The sequence below is a fragment of the Astatotilapia calliptera genome, chromosome 3 (genome assembly GCF_964374335.1).
Source record: "Astatotilapia calliptera chromosome 3, fAstCal68.1, whole genome shotgun sequence".
Taxonomy (NCBI): Eukaryota; Metazoa; Chordata; class Actinopteri; order Cichliformes; family Cichlidae; genus Astatotilapia; species Astatotilapia calliptera.
The window spans coordinates 36,304,491-36,321,537 of record NC_137424.1 but is presented as its reverse complement, the minus strand read 5'-3'; positions in this window follow the sequence as shown (position 1 = coordinate 36,321,537).

Genomic DNA, 17,047 nt, shown 5'->3' with positions numbered 1-17,047 from the left:
AGTTTGCTGTCTTCATTTATGTCGGAAGTGATAGCAGAGCTGTACGTCTTAATTTGTTTCAAAAATCCGCCAGTCAGGACATGCTATATTGTATTTAGATGGAAGCTACCGAGCTAACTCCATGCTAACTTCTAACTCCGTTCCATCCATCCGCTTCCGCTTATCCTTTTCAGGGTCACGGGGGGCGTTGGAGCCTATCCCAGCTGTCATAGGGCGAGAGGCGGGGTACACCCTGGACAGGTCGCCAGTCTGTCGCAGGGCCTACACACAGAGACAGACAACCATTTGCACTCACTTTCACTCACACATTCACACCTAGTGGCAATCTGGATTATCCAATTAACCTATCCCCACAAGTTGCATGTCTTTGGACGGTGGGAGGAAGCCGGAGTACCCGGAGGGAACCCACGCAAACACGGGGAGAGCATGCAAACTCCACACAGAAAGACCCTGGCCTGATGGTGGAATTGAACTCAGGACCTTCTTGCTGTGCGGCAACAGTGCTAACCACCGTGCCACCGTGCTGCCCTTTCTAACTCCGTTAAATATACCTGGTAGAGCAGAACGCTGATCATTTTATTATAGATGAAAGGATTTAGACTGTTTTTAACTCTTAGTGATGCTGTAGTGATCGCTTGACTTATGGACCTGCAGCGGAGTTTGGGCCCAGACACGGCTAATGACGTCAGACTTAAAGACCAAATAGAAAATAAAAGGGTTAGCAGCAGCTAGCTGCTTCTAATACAATGCAATTGGTTAACTAATCATCAGCAAGTGTGAGCACCTCTATAAAAGCAGAAGTTTTGGCACTTTCCTGCTCTGGATCATAATCACAGTCTTTCTCAGGTAAATTTCAAAACTTCTAAGAGTCTCAGACTCTGTAGACATCAGATAGCATGTTAAATATTCAAGTTTAATTTGAAAAAGATCAAACAATTATGGCTTGTTTAGAAGAATTGGCAGGGGTCTTCTCTCTAGCACATGACAGCATGGTTTAGGTTTGCAAAGTCTTGAAATTCTTAAATAATGTCCTTTGACTGATGAGACTAAGCTGGAGATGTTTGCCACAACACCCAAACTCTGTCCCACCCCTCCCTTATACTGGCTGAAGATGTTCCTGTGTTTCATGTCATTGGCTGAAGTCTGATTCTGGCAGCCAATGGATAGTCTCCAAGGCCTATATAATCTGCCTGAAGCTACACTTCAGAGCCTTTTGACAATTTTTGTGGTTGCTGGAATGTCAAGTGCTTGAGCATGCTGCTGCCAACCTGTCTGAAATACTGTTGCAAGAGCTTAAGAGAGCTGTGAATAGATGAAAGCCTGCAAACCTCACTGAACTAAAGCAATATTGTAAAGAAGACTGGTCCAAAATTCCTCCACAATGTTGAGGTGGCTGATAACGTAAAACTAAAAACACTTACTTCAAGTTATTGCTGCCAAAGATGGTTCTACAAGCTACTATATCATCGGTTTACATTCACTTTTACATGATTGTATTTGTACAAGTCATGCTAGCTACCTTAAAATCTAGGAACCTAAGCTTCTTCACAACTGTGGTCTGTATCAGAGTATATGGTAGTTCTCTCCTTTTCCTGTTGGACTTAGGGAAGTGTGTCCTCCAACAACCCCAACCAAATCCATTATCTGAGATAGTGTTTTGTTTCATGAAGTGCATATTTACAAAGTTCTCAATTTAAAATGCCAAACTTTAGACACAAAGAAGAATAAAGCTACCTAATCCCAGATAAAATTGGCCAGTCAGCTGACATTTCAACCGAACATAAATCAGCTGCAGCCAGCTAGAACTGCGATGGCTGCTTTTGTTCATCAATGTATGAAATCAAGGGTCCCTTGTTCTGAAAAGCCCTGAGACTATTTAGATTTAGGTAAATCTGTCAAACTGTATACTGTAAACTCTGCTCTGTGCAAGTGGAAAACTTGGCAGCTGTAGCAACAGTGACAAATGGGTGCAGGGCCTAGCGAACAGTCAATTAGGCTGCAACACTGAAAAGATGCCCCCCCCCAAACTTTTTTTTTCTTTTCGAAACTTTGTCTTCCTCAATTTTTTTTTCAGCCTGCCTTTTCTTTTTTGTATTGTTGCATTTTTTGTCTCTCTGTCTGCTTCTCTTATCCTTCGTCATAGTCGTAATCACACCTTGTCCTCCACTCACTGTACCCTCATTCCTTCCCTCTCTCCTTCACCACCTCATCTCCTCTTGTGAGTAGTAAGATGAGAATGTGTGTTTGAGGGGGGCTGAGGGGAGGGGGGTTTAATGTCAGCCCGGGCCATGATCCGCTCTGAGGAGTTGATTTGCTGCGGCTCAGCACCCCAGAGGCTGATTAGCATTCCACCGCTAACTCCCCAACTCCCTCATACTGTACAGCGGCACAACCGCCTCAGCTTTCCCTCCTTACTTCCGTTTTTTTAAAAGTTTTTTTTAAGACAGTCCTGCCATCCTGTCCCAATAATGAGCGCTACAAATATCACTCTTACGCTCTCTCTCAGCTATCCTGGAGCACCCCGTTTGATTGAGCAAAACGCCTTTCCGGTATGAAATAATTATCAGTGGGCTGAGATGGCCTTTCGTGCCTCTTCCACCTGTAAGTGTGAAGTTTTCTTATTTTGACTGCGCAGTGACTGTTGGCTCACCCCTAAGACAATAAGCTCAGAGGAGCGGCCGAACTTGTGGCCGTCTAAAAACATTTGCCGAGCTCATTGGCATTAAAGCCCCGTGTGTGAGGCTCCTGGGGTTTGATGCTTTTCCTCTCACTCAATGAGACAGCCCTAATGATAGGTGTGCCAAGGCAGCACAGAGACATCGATTGGGAAGAAATAACCAGATTAGTCCCTCATTGGGTCTGGGAGTACGGATAAGCTACAGAACTGGGTGTCAAGATGAATTGGGCCAGATATCGAAAGATAAATGACAGCTCAGTCAGAGTTTCAGGTGCAGTTTTGACCGCCGGTGCCAACGAAATGCAAAGAAATGCCACTGAATTTGCAGAGGTAACCTTTCATACTTATTTTTAAAAGTCGCCATTTCACGATGACCTCTCTGCCGAAAGTTATAGCCCATTGTTTCCTATCTGAGAACGCAACCTAAGTGGACTCTTAATGGACCGCTATTACATCGTGTGATGAGAATACAGCTGTTTGCTTGAGCATCTGGCAATTCAATATCAGTTATGCGAGACATATCTCATGGGCAAATTGATACAGAGTGCTCCTTTATTGAACTAAAGCAGGAACAAACTTTAGGTTTATTGAATACACCCCAGGTGCTCAATAACCGCCAGACCTCATCAGACGACAGGAGCTCTCTATTGAGCAACACAGATTAAGTTTCTTGACTTGAGCCTCTCCAGCTGAGAACCAACATATATACCCGAATAATGTCGAGGAGAGAGACTTAATGAAAAATAAGATACAGAGGAATGAAAGACAGAGCATATATTGGCATCCTATTGGCATCTCTCAGCCCTCGGCCATTAATGTACACTCTGACATGGTGAATAGGACGCAGTGGCTTAGATAAATAATCCTAATGAAGAGTAAGAATTTCAAAATGCCAGATTCAAACAAAAGTGCTCAATCATCTGCATCCCCCACTCCTCCTCCCCACCCTTTTCCTTGCATAGGTGCGGTTTGTGAATGTCCCAGCATTGTGGGTAGGCATTAATTCACCTGAGCACTGTCGCTTTATTCTTTCATACATCAAAATAAGAAGTGAGTGTTGTCTTTTTTTTTGTCTGCAAGTGTATATTTACAAATGAGGGCTTTTAATTTAAAAGAATGACCCAATCCGTAGGTGGTGTCAAAGACATGATGACGAATGCTTTGCCTGGAGACTTGCTGCAAGTGATTGGTTTTCTGTTGCATCAAAATCAGAGATTCATAGATCATGATAAAGTGGTGCTGCTGGGACAATGCTTCATTAATGGCCAGAAAGGGACGCAGGCTGGGGAGGGTTTCTGAAGTTACAATATTTTTTCCCCCCTCATCTTCAGCTCAATAAGGTTTTAACAGGGTTTTTTTTCCCCATCCCCCTTTTTCTTTTTCAAATGTGGCCGACTTCAACTTGGCAGAAATTTGAAGCAAATACAAGGTGAAGGGCAGACACTTCACAGAAATGACAAACTCAAATACTCAAAGTATTTTGCAGAGGAGCATTTCTGCTTGGAAAGATATAAGCTAGCTTACAGTGTATGTGGATGATTAGTAGGTAAGACAGTCTGCCGCCTCCTCTTTTGTATTTGTGGACATTTTCTCCTTCCTCCAATAGCAGCAAGCCTTGAAATCCATAAGGGGACCCCTCTTCAGCTTGATCTGTGCCCCTACTGTCTGTACGTGTCTTTAATAAAGACGCTGTCCTCACTTCCTGCCTACTCCCTTCTGATTCACAGCTCTATTTACAGTTCCTGCATGGCCCTGCCAAATCAGGGGCCCTCAAATTGGGTAGTTAAAGGAGCTGCGGGCGGAGAAGCGCATTTTATCACCAGATATGCCTAGAAATCAATGCACCCTCTCAAATGGCTGTCTCTTTATGGACCGTCAGGGAAATATGAGTGGAAATGGAGAAGCGGGAGAGTCGTGATGTGATATGAGTGAAGGCCTTCATTCCTGAGTCTTACCTCCCGAGTTGAAAACAGACATTAACACCAAGGGTCCCATTGGTTAAAACTCCCCTTTCTCTGAGTCTATTGTGTGCAGTCATGCAAGGTTTGTACCTGATTACTGGACATAAAATCACAAAAAAAGAAAGTGAAGAAAGTACCACAGGACAAAAAAGAAGAGAGCTAACATTAAAGAACAGCAGTGTGACTGAGCCCACAGAGTCACATATACATTTCATGCAAGCTTTTCACTAACGAGATAAGTAACAAATTACTTTTCAGTGCTCATCTTCCTTGCCACCACTGTAATATTTGTCAAAACAGACAATATATACTTCAGTACTAAGTCAAATGTATCTGTAGCCCCGGTGATCTCTTTCTACATATGTAACTAGGATAATCATCAGTCTTACTAGTCATCCAGGTAGGCTAACTTACAGGGAATATTTTTCTAAGTTTGGACAAGAATTGTTTTTGATTGGTTCTCTTGTTAGAATTTGCACCGCCTGTTGTTTGGAAGCCAAATCAGTGTCTAAGCACCTGAGAGGGTGGACTTGTTGTTCCACAATAAGTGCTGTAAATTCATCAGTGCTTTACCTCCCTGAAATTTAAAAAAGGGGCTGTAATATTACAGATTTGAACTTGTTTACCCATAGTGCAAAAGCTGGAAACATGGCCATCCTCCATGTCAAACTGAAAGAAACATCTACAACCTGTTGTAGATTTTTTTTTGTTGTTGCCCAAGTTTAGATCATTTGTTAGAATAAATCTCCCAAAGTAGCTAATCAAAGGTAATAAGCTCTATTATTTTGATGAAATAATCAAAATTCAATTCAGTTCAGTTTTTTCTTTATATATTTTATATAGCGGAAAAATTACAACCACAGTTGCCTCAAGGCACTTTATATTGTAAAGTAAAGATGCCATAATGATAGGGAGATAGCCCCAACAATCATAGAACCTTTGAGCAAGCAATTGGTAAGCATGGGAAGGAAAAAGTTCCTTTTAACAGGAAGAAACCTTTGGAAGAACTGGGATCAGGGAGGAGTAACTATCTGCTGGTTTTGGGTTGCATAGTTACTCACCATAAGTCTATGTAATAATGTGTATCTTTTACAAGTTTAGAAAGGAACCCTGTTTTAACCCTGCTTGTAAGCCATAGGATCATCAAAATTGGATTACATCCCATCTTTGAAGCTTGTATTTAAGTAATCCATGTATGGATAGCATGTGAATTCCAGAAGCACCTGGAGTACAAATGAACTGACAGAAAACGTCTGACTGCAAGCCAATAGCAAGGTCAGATATTCTATGGTTACAATGCCTGAGTTTTAAGGCAAAAATCTAGTGTTTTGGATTAACATCATTGGTTGTTATGTTAATTAAACCTCTCTCTTATCACTCTCTCTTCACCATTTACTGGTTACAGCAGATAGCTGTCCCTCCCCGAGGTTTCTTCCTGTTAAAACAGAGTTTTTCCTTCCCACTTTCACCATGCTCATAGGGGGTTGGCTGACATTTGGGGTTATCTCTCTATTATTGTATGGTCTTTATCTTACAACATAAAGTGCCTTGAGGTGACTGTTGTTGTGATTTGTTGCTATATAAATTCAACTGAATGTAATAAAATTGCACTGAAATCTCTGACAGACTGATTCAGCTCCACTCCCACAGTCTGCATAGCTAGACTGTGGCCTTGGAAGTGATTGGAACACCTGCCTTCAATGATATGGGTGGGTGAGTGAATGCTTTTGGCAATACAGTGTATCATACTCTTATATTATACGGTATCTATGTGGCAGAGAAGTGTCTGCCAGGTAATGCTAATATTATTCCATTAACATTTTAACTGTCGTAACAAGAGAATTAGTCAATTGTGGCATAAATAAAGTCATCTCAACTCATCACCTTATCCTGGACAGTTAAAAGAAAACAAACACTTACTCTTTAAAGGACAATAGGGTCAAACAATCATCACACAGTGACACCACTGCGTATTTCCCAATATTAGGATTAATTCATTGTAGTTCATGTGCACCAAACTGACATAAAGTAGACAGTAAAGTAACATGATAATAATAATAATAAAATTCTTTTGATTCTTTTAGTGTAGAGAAGTACAAGTAATTCACATTTAATGAACCATCCATTAACAGCCGAGTGAGTAAAATTTCAACAGTTTCTCATTTTTATCCACATATAGTCAGTCCGTTGTAATAAATCAAAGAAATGTGTCAATGCTTGGCTTGACTTCCCCGTCTTACTTCAGTGTGGTGTTTCAGGGCACAGATAATGTCTTTGTCAGGAAGCCTGACAACGGTTCAGACCTCTGACAAGAATCTCACGTGTTTAGCACCCCTGCCGTGCAACGTGAAAACGTTTCATCCGACAGCCAAGGGTCGTATTTACTACTGCATTTGAACAGTCTCTTTTGAGTTTGGTCATCTCAAAGTACATTCAAGGCCATTTTTATGGGTTTAGTGTTACTGATGCAGTTGTTTTACTGTTTGTATTCACATAGCAGTGAGCTACTACAGCAGTTTTGAAAGTCAAAGCAGTTTAACTTACATCAATCATGCACGCCACCGCTACATGCGAGAAACTGTAACGTGTCCATGTAATTGATCTGCGTGTGGCCATTGCCTAAAAGCTGCTGCTTTGGTCGTATGGAATACTCATATCAACTCAGTGGCAACCTGCTCTTTATTTAGAGGCCAGTCTCCATAGATTAGAACCCAAGGTCATTGCATAACACTTTGGACGCAGGCTGCCAACAAAGTAGCCTATCAGTCATCATCCTTAATGAATAGGGTGTGGTGTAAAAATAGATACAAAGACACGCAGTCAGAATACAAGCTTTCACATGCAACAGTGGCATTGGCACTTGGCGACTTGCACCTCTTATTATCAGTCCACATAGCTGTGTCTTTTCATGTCCAAAACGGTTATCTTTAGCTTGGTGAAGGTTATTTTAGGGACCACGTGCAGAATGAGATACACCAGACTACAAGGACAAACATTAAAGATCAGGTCTGAGTTCAATTAAGGGCAGTTTAAAGCTTGCATAGTAAACTCTTTTCATTCATTCTTACATTCTTATTTTTCTTCTACAAGAAATGAAACTGAAATATATGTAGAAAATAACTCACGACTAACAAGTCGCTTTATTTGATGAAACTGCACTGACGCATCTTTGAGAACGCACACATAGAAACAAAGCTTTTCCAAAGCTTGTGTTGATATATGATCAGTCTTTGCCCTCGTGGGATCAAGCCTTAACCAGTGCCCATCATTAGAAACTCTCTCAAAAGCAGGGATTAGCTGCTTGGTTTGATTTTAAAGGCGAGCTTAACGCCACGCTGCGAAGCAGTGTTTCTCTGTCTTTTCTGGGTGAAGATTTTAGCTTTGTTCACCTCGGACCACACGCAAATCCTCTACAGGCTGTGGTTCGGTGTGTAGCACGAATGACTGTTTTCAAAGCGGGATGCAGCCATTGTGAAATCACCCATTTGCCCAACTTGAGGCCTTGCTGGGTCAAAGGAGTGGACTGCTAAGTAATGACTTAACGCTAGCTAGTCCATAAAATGTATGGGTGTATTAAAAATCACTGCTAAATAACATGCATAAATGCTAGAATTTAACTGAGGAAACCTGTTCTACAGATGTTGACACAGCAAGCCATAAAATGTATCTGGTAATTTCATTAGAAATGCTCCAAATCGCTACAAATGGACTCAAATAAGCCGAAGCGGCTACATCCTCCTTTGACCTGTCACACAAAGCATTAACTTTAAGCAAATATACCTCCTTTACAGTTGTCATGAAGACGGAAATTCACTATAGAAACCAATTATATATTTTTTTATGTGTTTATTTCTGTCTAAAGTTGAACATTTTAACATTTTGGAGTCTGTGAAAATCAATTTTTGCAACCATCCTTCAGGTTTTCTTCAAGTTGGCTTTGTTTGTCTGGACGTGGCTTGTGCAGCACCTGTAATCTGTAACCACACCCAGTGTCGCTTAAAAAGAACAAAAAAAAAAGAAGATTTTTCAGGGGCTGCTAAATTACTTCTGCTAAATAACGATCTTAACATATTATATTGATAATAGCGTATGTATACATATTAGTACATTGACCGGTCTTGATGAAACTTTGCATAAACATTGCCTATTGCATTGTAAGTGCCTACTTCTACATGGCACATGCAAATATTTTATCAAAATTCCACAGCTATACGTATTTCCACATTTGACATTTTGTACATGCAACTTCGTTTGCCGTGTACATATTTGCTGACGTCTCGAGTGTGCATGCTACGTTCGCACAGCTTGTGCACGCTGTGTATTTAAACAGTCAGCACAAATTTTTAATCTTCCCAGAGCAGCTGAGCGGCTGCTGATTATTGATCAAGTTACATGTTTGGTTAAGAAGACAAAGTTTGGATTAACATGCAAAAATCTGTATCACATTTTCAGTGATCAAACAAGCGCTGCGGGCTAGCAAAACCTGTCCATATGAAACATAGAGGAAAAAGATACATATACTTACTAAAATAAACATCTGTGAAACATTTTATATAATCACAATTAAGAAAATATAATTATGATTCTCTTAACAGTTGCTTATTGACCTGACACCAAAGCAAAAGCCTGTGGTAGTAGTGGGAGTTTGCTAGTGGGAGTAAAACAACAATGTTAAGGTTTCAGAAGTTTTTTTGGTCCAAAAGAACAAAAAAACCCAAAATACAGTAAAACCAGCCGTTTTAAAACTCCATTCACAACCATTAAAGTAGAAAATAAGCAAACAGGTTTCTTTGTAAGGCCAAAAATACTTCAGTCAAAGTGAACCAAACCAGAAATCCACAATTAACTTCAAAAACACTAATCTTGTAGCTCTTAAATCTAACTTAATCGTGGGGTCAGCTCCAAAAGATTCTCCATTACCTGCACGAGGCCACAGCCACACACAGAAATTGAGTTATTTAACAGTGTTGTGTCGGTTCCTTTAATAAACCCAAACTGGTCCTCGGGATTTAGAAATGCAGGGCGGCAGATGGCCGGCCCCCTCGCAGAGTGGCTCCGCCAGCTTGGGCTAGCACACATGTTCCCTGAGTGCAATTAAGTCTAGCTGACCCCTCAGAGCCCCCAGCATCAGCGGGGTGTTTCCGTCACATTCCTCCATGCAGATGCTAGCACCGGCGTGCTCTATGTGCAAACCTTTGCCATGCGTATCACACTACGCGCATATGGCCGCGCCGTGTTCGCCATGTTTAATAACGCGGACATGTTTTAGCGGAAAACGTTAAGGCAGCAGGAGACCTGGACTAAATTGAACATCCGTATGACAAATAAAGCTGTTTCAGGTTTGTACAGTAAGCACGGGAATGCAAACAGTGATAAAGTAATAATAGATTGCAAAGAACACGAATGAGAAATGTGTGCACTCATTCCTCAGCTCTTTAGTTGTTTGCTTATGCATGGGGAAGGGGGGGAGTGTTTTGCTCTCTTGCAGCTCTTAAATCAAATTCTTTTTTTTGATTGCAAAAGCAAATCACTCACCATTTGCAATGTGACTCCTGAAACAGCATCTCACTCTTCCTCCCCTCTCCTCTCCCCCCCTTATCCATATGTACAGTGAATATATCTCTTTATTTGCATGCACAGACCGCAGTGAGGCATGACAATAAAAGAAGCAGCTTAATATATCAAAAAATCTGTTTTATTTATTGCCATCTGAAGTGTTTGCTGGCAACAAAAATCATTCCCATACCAAATAGTCTTTGTAAGGCTTGACTGCTATTTACTGTCATGCGTCTCATTTTAGTGTTATGGGTGATTATGATGGGGAGGCCTGTGCCGCCATATATTAGCATGCGCTGAATGAGCTGTGGGACATGATGCCCCGTGACTGCAAGGTAAATGGAAGCCGCTTGCTTATGCAGATGCATTTACAGCCTGACATGAAGCGAAAATGGCCCACATCATTATGCAGAAGTGTAGCTATGAAGATATCCATGCATTTTTGGTGTATTTATGGTTCATCCATCAATCCTTCACCCCTCCCTTTTTTTCTGCAAGTGCACATCCTCCTATCAGCAAGTCTATTTTTTTTCCCCAGTCGGTCAATCCTATAGTCCAACATCCATCTAATTTGGGATTTGACTAAGGGCCGACCCACTGTTCTCCGGATTCCAGCAGGGAAACCGGAATGCTTCAGTAAGGCTGTCACTCTGTGGGTAAATTACTGTGGTTCCCACTGTCCTGCAGCATGCCTGGGTCAGACTACGCCATATCTGCCCCTTTCATCCAATTAGGAAATGAGTTAAAACCCTTCACTTGTGCTGACACAGACAGACATGCGCACACATACGCACACACACACACATGCGCAAGCACAGGTGATGGCCGCTGCATCTGCCCCATCGGCCGCGCTATTTCTTAATTTAGATCTCAAGTAGGATAACCGGTCAAAACACACATACAAATACACCGAGGGATAAATAGACCGTCTGTCTCCCCACTTCCCCCTCTGTCTGCCACATGGTGCAGACACACATCAATTGATTTGGCATCTCTCTTCCCGTCTCCTTCTTTTTCTCTCTCTCTTTCATACACACAATCACATACACAAGCAGGAAGTCCCTCCCCTGGGGATGCAATCACTTACACACACACACACACACACACACACACACACACACACACACACACACACACACACACACACACACACAGACACACACAGACACACACACACACACACACACACACATATATACAAACACACACAAATATCGGGTGGCTCGTTGCTGGAGTGGACAGGCCTTTGTGAGATAACGGGCAAACGCAGTCTGACAGGCTCGGCTGGGCCATTATTGAATTGCAGTGAAGACTATATTACTTTAGAGTGAGATAAAAGACTACATACAAGACGGATGGGTGGGGGACATCAAACAAGACTGTGTCCAGATTGTGCCAGGACTAATCCGGCTGAAGGCAGTGCTGATTTCCCCCAGGCCAGGTGCCATTTCTCCTTGAATAATTCTTATGAGGAATCCAACAGCAGCTCCGCCTTTGTGCCATAATTTGTATCGTCTCTTCGATTCCCTTCCATCATATCTTGTTTTTTGGGGGCTTTTTTCTTCCCCAGATCTGGCCCATTCTTCTGTCTTGATTCTTGGATTGGTGTTGTGCAAAACTCAGATGTTACGATTGTTATTCCTCAAAACCATTTAACTTCATGTGTTGCACCCTCGACCCAGGGTTGTTTCACAACCATGAATGGAGGTAGGTAGAGGCGGGGATCCTCAGGGGAAATACTTGTGATGGTGTTCGGGAGGTTTGGCCTAGAATGCAATATGGATCGCAGTGGAAGCCATCTGATGTCGAGGAAACATTTGGCACCTCGTGTCATCTGCTGAAGTTGTTTGCAGTCTTTGATCTCCAGACAAAAACAATGTAAGCAGATGCGTTGTGTTTCCTCGCTCTGAACATCTTAAGCTGCAAAAAGGCTGACAGGTATGATGATGACAATGCTGTGAAGTAAGGTGATCATTACTCACTTCAAAGAGGGAAATTAACAAATAAAACAAGGGGAAAAAAGAAATCATGACAAGAAACTGAAATAACAGTGGCCCTGATTTTCCTCTGTTCTATTATCTGCTGTAAGGTAATAGCACTCTTTTGTAGCTGGCAGCACTGAATGGCATTGAACTTGACAGTGATGCTGGCATGTCGTTAATCAAATATATAAGCATGGAAATCATCTGGGCACCCCGCCATAGGTTATGCTCAGGTGGCAAGGAATAAAATAAGTGGAGTGAAAAGAGGCCTTTCCCACAAAGATTCAACACAGTTCCTGCAGACTTTAAACAACAACAACAAACAAAAAACTAAAAAAAAAATCAAGGCTGGCTCGAATATAAATCCATGGTCCACATTAATAAAATATCAATGCTCAGTGATTTGGGAAATCGATCTATTTGAGCTGCTTCTCAGAATCAAAACATCATGGAAATGTAACAGTCTCCAAGCTGTAGACATGACACATTATTAGAGTGTCCTCTGAAATATTCAGTTGCATTGTGGTTATGTTCACATGGTTGGTGTGGCTTATTCCATGCAAGTGCACTTAACAGAAACCATGGAGTTTTTGCACTTTGTCCAGGAGAGACCAAAAAGAATGCCAGTTGTGGCAAGCTGTGGCCAGTCATGAGCTGGTTTCAAACACAAGTGAGAGTGCCAATGTCTGACACAGTCACAAACAGGTCAAAATCCACTTGATATCAGAACTGCACATACATGAAAACAGTGGCGGTAACTGTCCTGTGAAATTACACACGGTGAGTGATTGCCCTGTTCTAGCAGTGTGCTCCATGTGAGAAAGGAAAACTTAAGATAATAATCCCCAAATTGGGAATACATTAGAAAAATTGACATAGCCATAGTTTGTGAAACAATTTCAAAAAGCATCAACAAAGGGGGCTAGAAGTGACCACATTTGGATGAGAGGGTGGCGTGCTACCTTTTTAGCTAATGCTAGCAGGCGTGGTTAGCATACTGCATTTCATTGAGATTTGTCTGCCATATTAGATGTAAGACCAACTTCAGTCACTAAGGGAAAAAGTGTATTCTCCGATCATTTTGTGCATGGTTCCTGGAGGTTGCTGGCTGTTGCTGGGTGATGTCAATCGCAATGAGGATGCTGCACCAAAAACCACCATGTGAGCACTTTGGCTTCTAGCACATCGCCATGGTTGCCCGTATGCATGGAAGATGATGAGTTGCTTTTCACTCATGACATAATGTTTGCCTCCAATGTAAAAGTTGTGCCTCAACAATGCGGCCAATACATAACACAACACATTAAAGATACAATTTTAACTTCAAAGGAAGCAAATTTCGTCTCTGGTCTGTATCACGTTTTTCAGTTTTACTACCACTCAGAGAGTAGCTGGTGAGTGTTTGCAGATAAGTCAAAACGGTCAGTCCTAACTACAGGTCACTGCGGCAAGCTGCTAGCAACAAAAGCAACTGTAAGGACGTTTTGGTTTTTTTGCCAACCAGAGAATTCATTGTTCCTTTGCAACAGGTGGTTGCCAGGTGGTGGCAGACCAGTCTCTGGCCAGTGTGTGACAGAGGTCTTATTAACTTGACAGAATATTATTATGTCTAAAATGGTGGACAAGTTAACGTCACATAGTTATTGGTCACATAGTTATTGGTCACATAGTTATTGGTCACATAGTTATTGGTCACATAGTTATTGGTCACATGACTGCAAAACCTCAAAAAATATATGGGTGGGTGTCAGAGACATTTTGGGAATGAAATTGAAAATGCCTAAGCTGCAAATGCTTTAACCTTTTGACAGAACTAAACTGTTAAAATCTGCTCTCTAAGGCCCTTCTCATCTGTCTGGCTTTCCAGACAGTGTTTTATGAATAAAGTTTGCTTAGCAGAAAACAGTTTAAATTCCATCGCAATTATTGCTGCAAGAGTGCAAATATACTTACAGTGGCGTGTCTTTGCTCCCTTCCTGATTTCCTAATGTTTTTGCATATTTGTCACACGCATCAAACAAATTTTAATATTAGACAAAGTTAACTGGAGTAAATTCAAAATGCAGTTTTTAAATGATAATTTCACTGATTAACGGAAAAAAGTTATCCAAATCTGCCTGGTCCTGTGTGAAAAAGTAATTTCCGCTCTTGTTAAATCATGAATTAACTTTGATTAACCACATTTTTTGGAAAGCTGAGTTCAGTCTCACTAAACACACTCAGGCCTGATTACCGGCAGCCCTGTTGAATCAAGAAATCACTTAAATAGAGCCAGTCTGACAAAGTAAGGCAGGGTAAAAGATCTTAAAAAAAGCAACACATCATACCACAATCTAAGGAACCACTGAGAAACAAAGTCACTGACATCTATCAGTCTGTAAAGGATTACAAAGCCATTTCTAAGGCTTTGGGATGCTATTGAACCAGAGTAAGAGCCATTATTCACAAATGGTGACAACATGGAATAGTGGTGAAGCTTCCCAGAAGTGGCTGGCCAACCAAAATTATTCCAAGAGAACATCAATGACTCATCCAAGAGGTCACAAAAAAAACTGAGAACAACATTAATGAACTGCAAACTTGTTAATGTCAGAGTTCATACTTCCACAATAAGAAAGAGACTGTGCAAAAATGGCCTCTGTAGGAGAGTCCAAGGAGAAAACCACTGCTGACCAAAAAGAAGACAAAAGCTCGTCTCACATTTGTCAAAAACATTGTGATGATCCCCAAGACTTTTGGGAAAATACTCTTTGGATTGATGAGACAAAATTTGAACCTTACGGAAGTGTGTGTCTTATTACATCTGGGATAAATTTAACACAGCATTTCAGAAAAGGAACATCATACCAACAGCTAAATGTGGTGGTAGTGTCATGGTTTGGGACTATTTTGCTGCCTCAAGACCTGGAAGACTTGCTGTGGTAAATGTAAGCATGAATTCTACAAAAACATCCTGAATGAGAATGTTTGGCCATGTGTTCGTGACCTCAAGCTGAAGTGAACTTCTACAGCAGGACAGTGATTCAAAACACACCAGCAAGTCCACTTCTGAATGGCTTAAGAAAAACAAAGTGAAGACTTTGGAGTGGCCTAGTCAAAGTCCTAACGATTGAGATGCTGTGATATGACTTTAAGAAGGAGGTTCGTGCTCAAAAACCATCCAGTGAGGCTGAATTACAGAAACTGAAAAGATGAGTGGGCCAGAATTCCTCCACAGCGCTGGAAAAGACTCATTGCCAATTATCACAAATGCTTGATTGCAGTTGTTGCTGCTAAGCTTGGCTCAACCAGTTATTAGTTTTAGGGGATGATCACTTTTTTTCACACAGGGCCATCTAGCTTTGGATTTTTCTCCCTTAATAAGAAACACCTTCATTTAGAGACTGCATTTTGCATTTACCTTGTCTAATATTTAAATTTGTTTGATGATCTGAAACATTTAAGTGTGACAAACATACCAAAAAATAGGAAATCAGGAAGGGGGCAAACACTTTTTCACACCACTGTACTATGATCCTGCAATGTCTCGTTTAAAATCACTAGTTCTTTCCAAGTATGAGGTTTACTACTTGGGAGATGTAGTCCAAGTGTAGTGTTAGCCTGGCAGTGTGAGCCTTTGAGTCTGACCTTAGGACTAATGAAATCCCTGAGCTACAGACCACACACATGTGAATACGAAATGCAAAAAGACAGCCAACCGAGAGAACTATATGAGGTGAAAATTAAGAATTATTCATAGTCCTAATATAGATTCTCATTTCTACTTTGTACGTTACCTTTTTTTTTTTTGAGTGGATCTTCTGCACATGCACAACCTTTATGGATACTTGCACAAAATAATGAGGGGAAAACCTTTCTGCACACATTTGTAAACACGCTGTAAAACGCTTATTTGTGCTCGAGAGGCTCGTGTCATGCAGCAGTTCTAAAATTGAAGGCCTCGCTGCTAATGTAATGCACGTGCAAGAATGTAATCCTAACCTTTTGTAAGTTTATACAAGGCCTTTGAAGTAGAGCACCTTTCCAAATACTTATATGTAATTCAAAGAGTTTGTCAGAGCAGTTCGATTGACAGTCTGTAATCTTCTATTGTCGCCCCCTTATATAACCTTATTTTTCCTGTAATTGGAGTAGTCACAGTTCACTATAGATTAAAGTCTTTTTTTTTAATCATTTATCCTAGATTGAATTCCCTGTTCACCCTGTAGTTTGTGTCAATGACTGTGAGCTAAAAGCTTTCAGACCCCTCTAGAAGAACAAAGTAAAGATATACTTGCTATTCTCTGATTGAAAAACTGGGTTGCGTGTTACCCCTCCCAACAAATGCTCCGCCTGTTGGGGGGTGTTATAGAGCAAGACAGCCTTATTGTCTTATTTATTTGCTGATGTGATTCACAACACCATAATAATAATTAACTGAGGTTATTAATTTTTAATGAGAGACCTAAATGGTGCACCCTAAGGGCCTATAACCTCTGGTTTTAATTAATATGTGGTGGGTGCACATTAGGCTTTCAATTAGAGTGAGGGGAATGGCCGGGCAATCACTGAACACTTTTAATCCATATGCTCATCAATGGTCCAAGTCATGCCTTTTTAATCAGGCACACCAGACCTGAAAAAGAGCAAAAAACACATGTACATCAGTCATTCGGCGGCAGCAGCGAGAGGAGCTAGAAGTGATTCTGGACTCGGAGAAAAGTGCCGTGTTTATTTTAATGAGCTTGGCTAAAGACAGTACTGTGGCATGGAACAGCGAGGGATTTTAGAGAGAAGAAGGAGGAGGAGAAAGTGGAGTTTTTCAAGAAGAGCTGGGAGGGGAGGTGGGATTAATGAGATGCAAATTAGTCCCCATTTTTTTTCAAACGGTG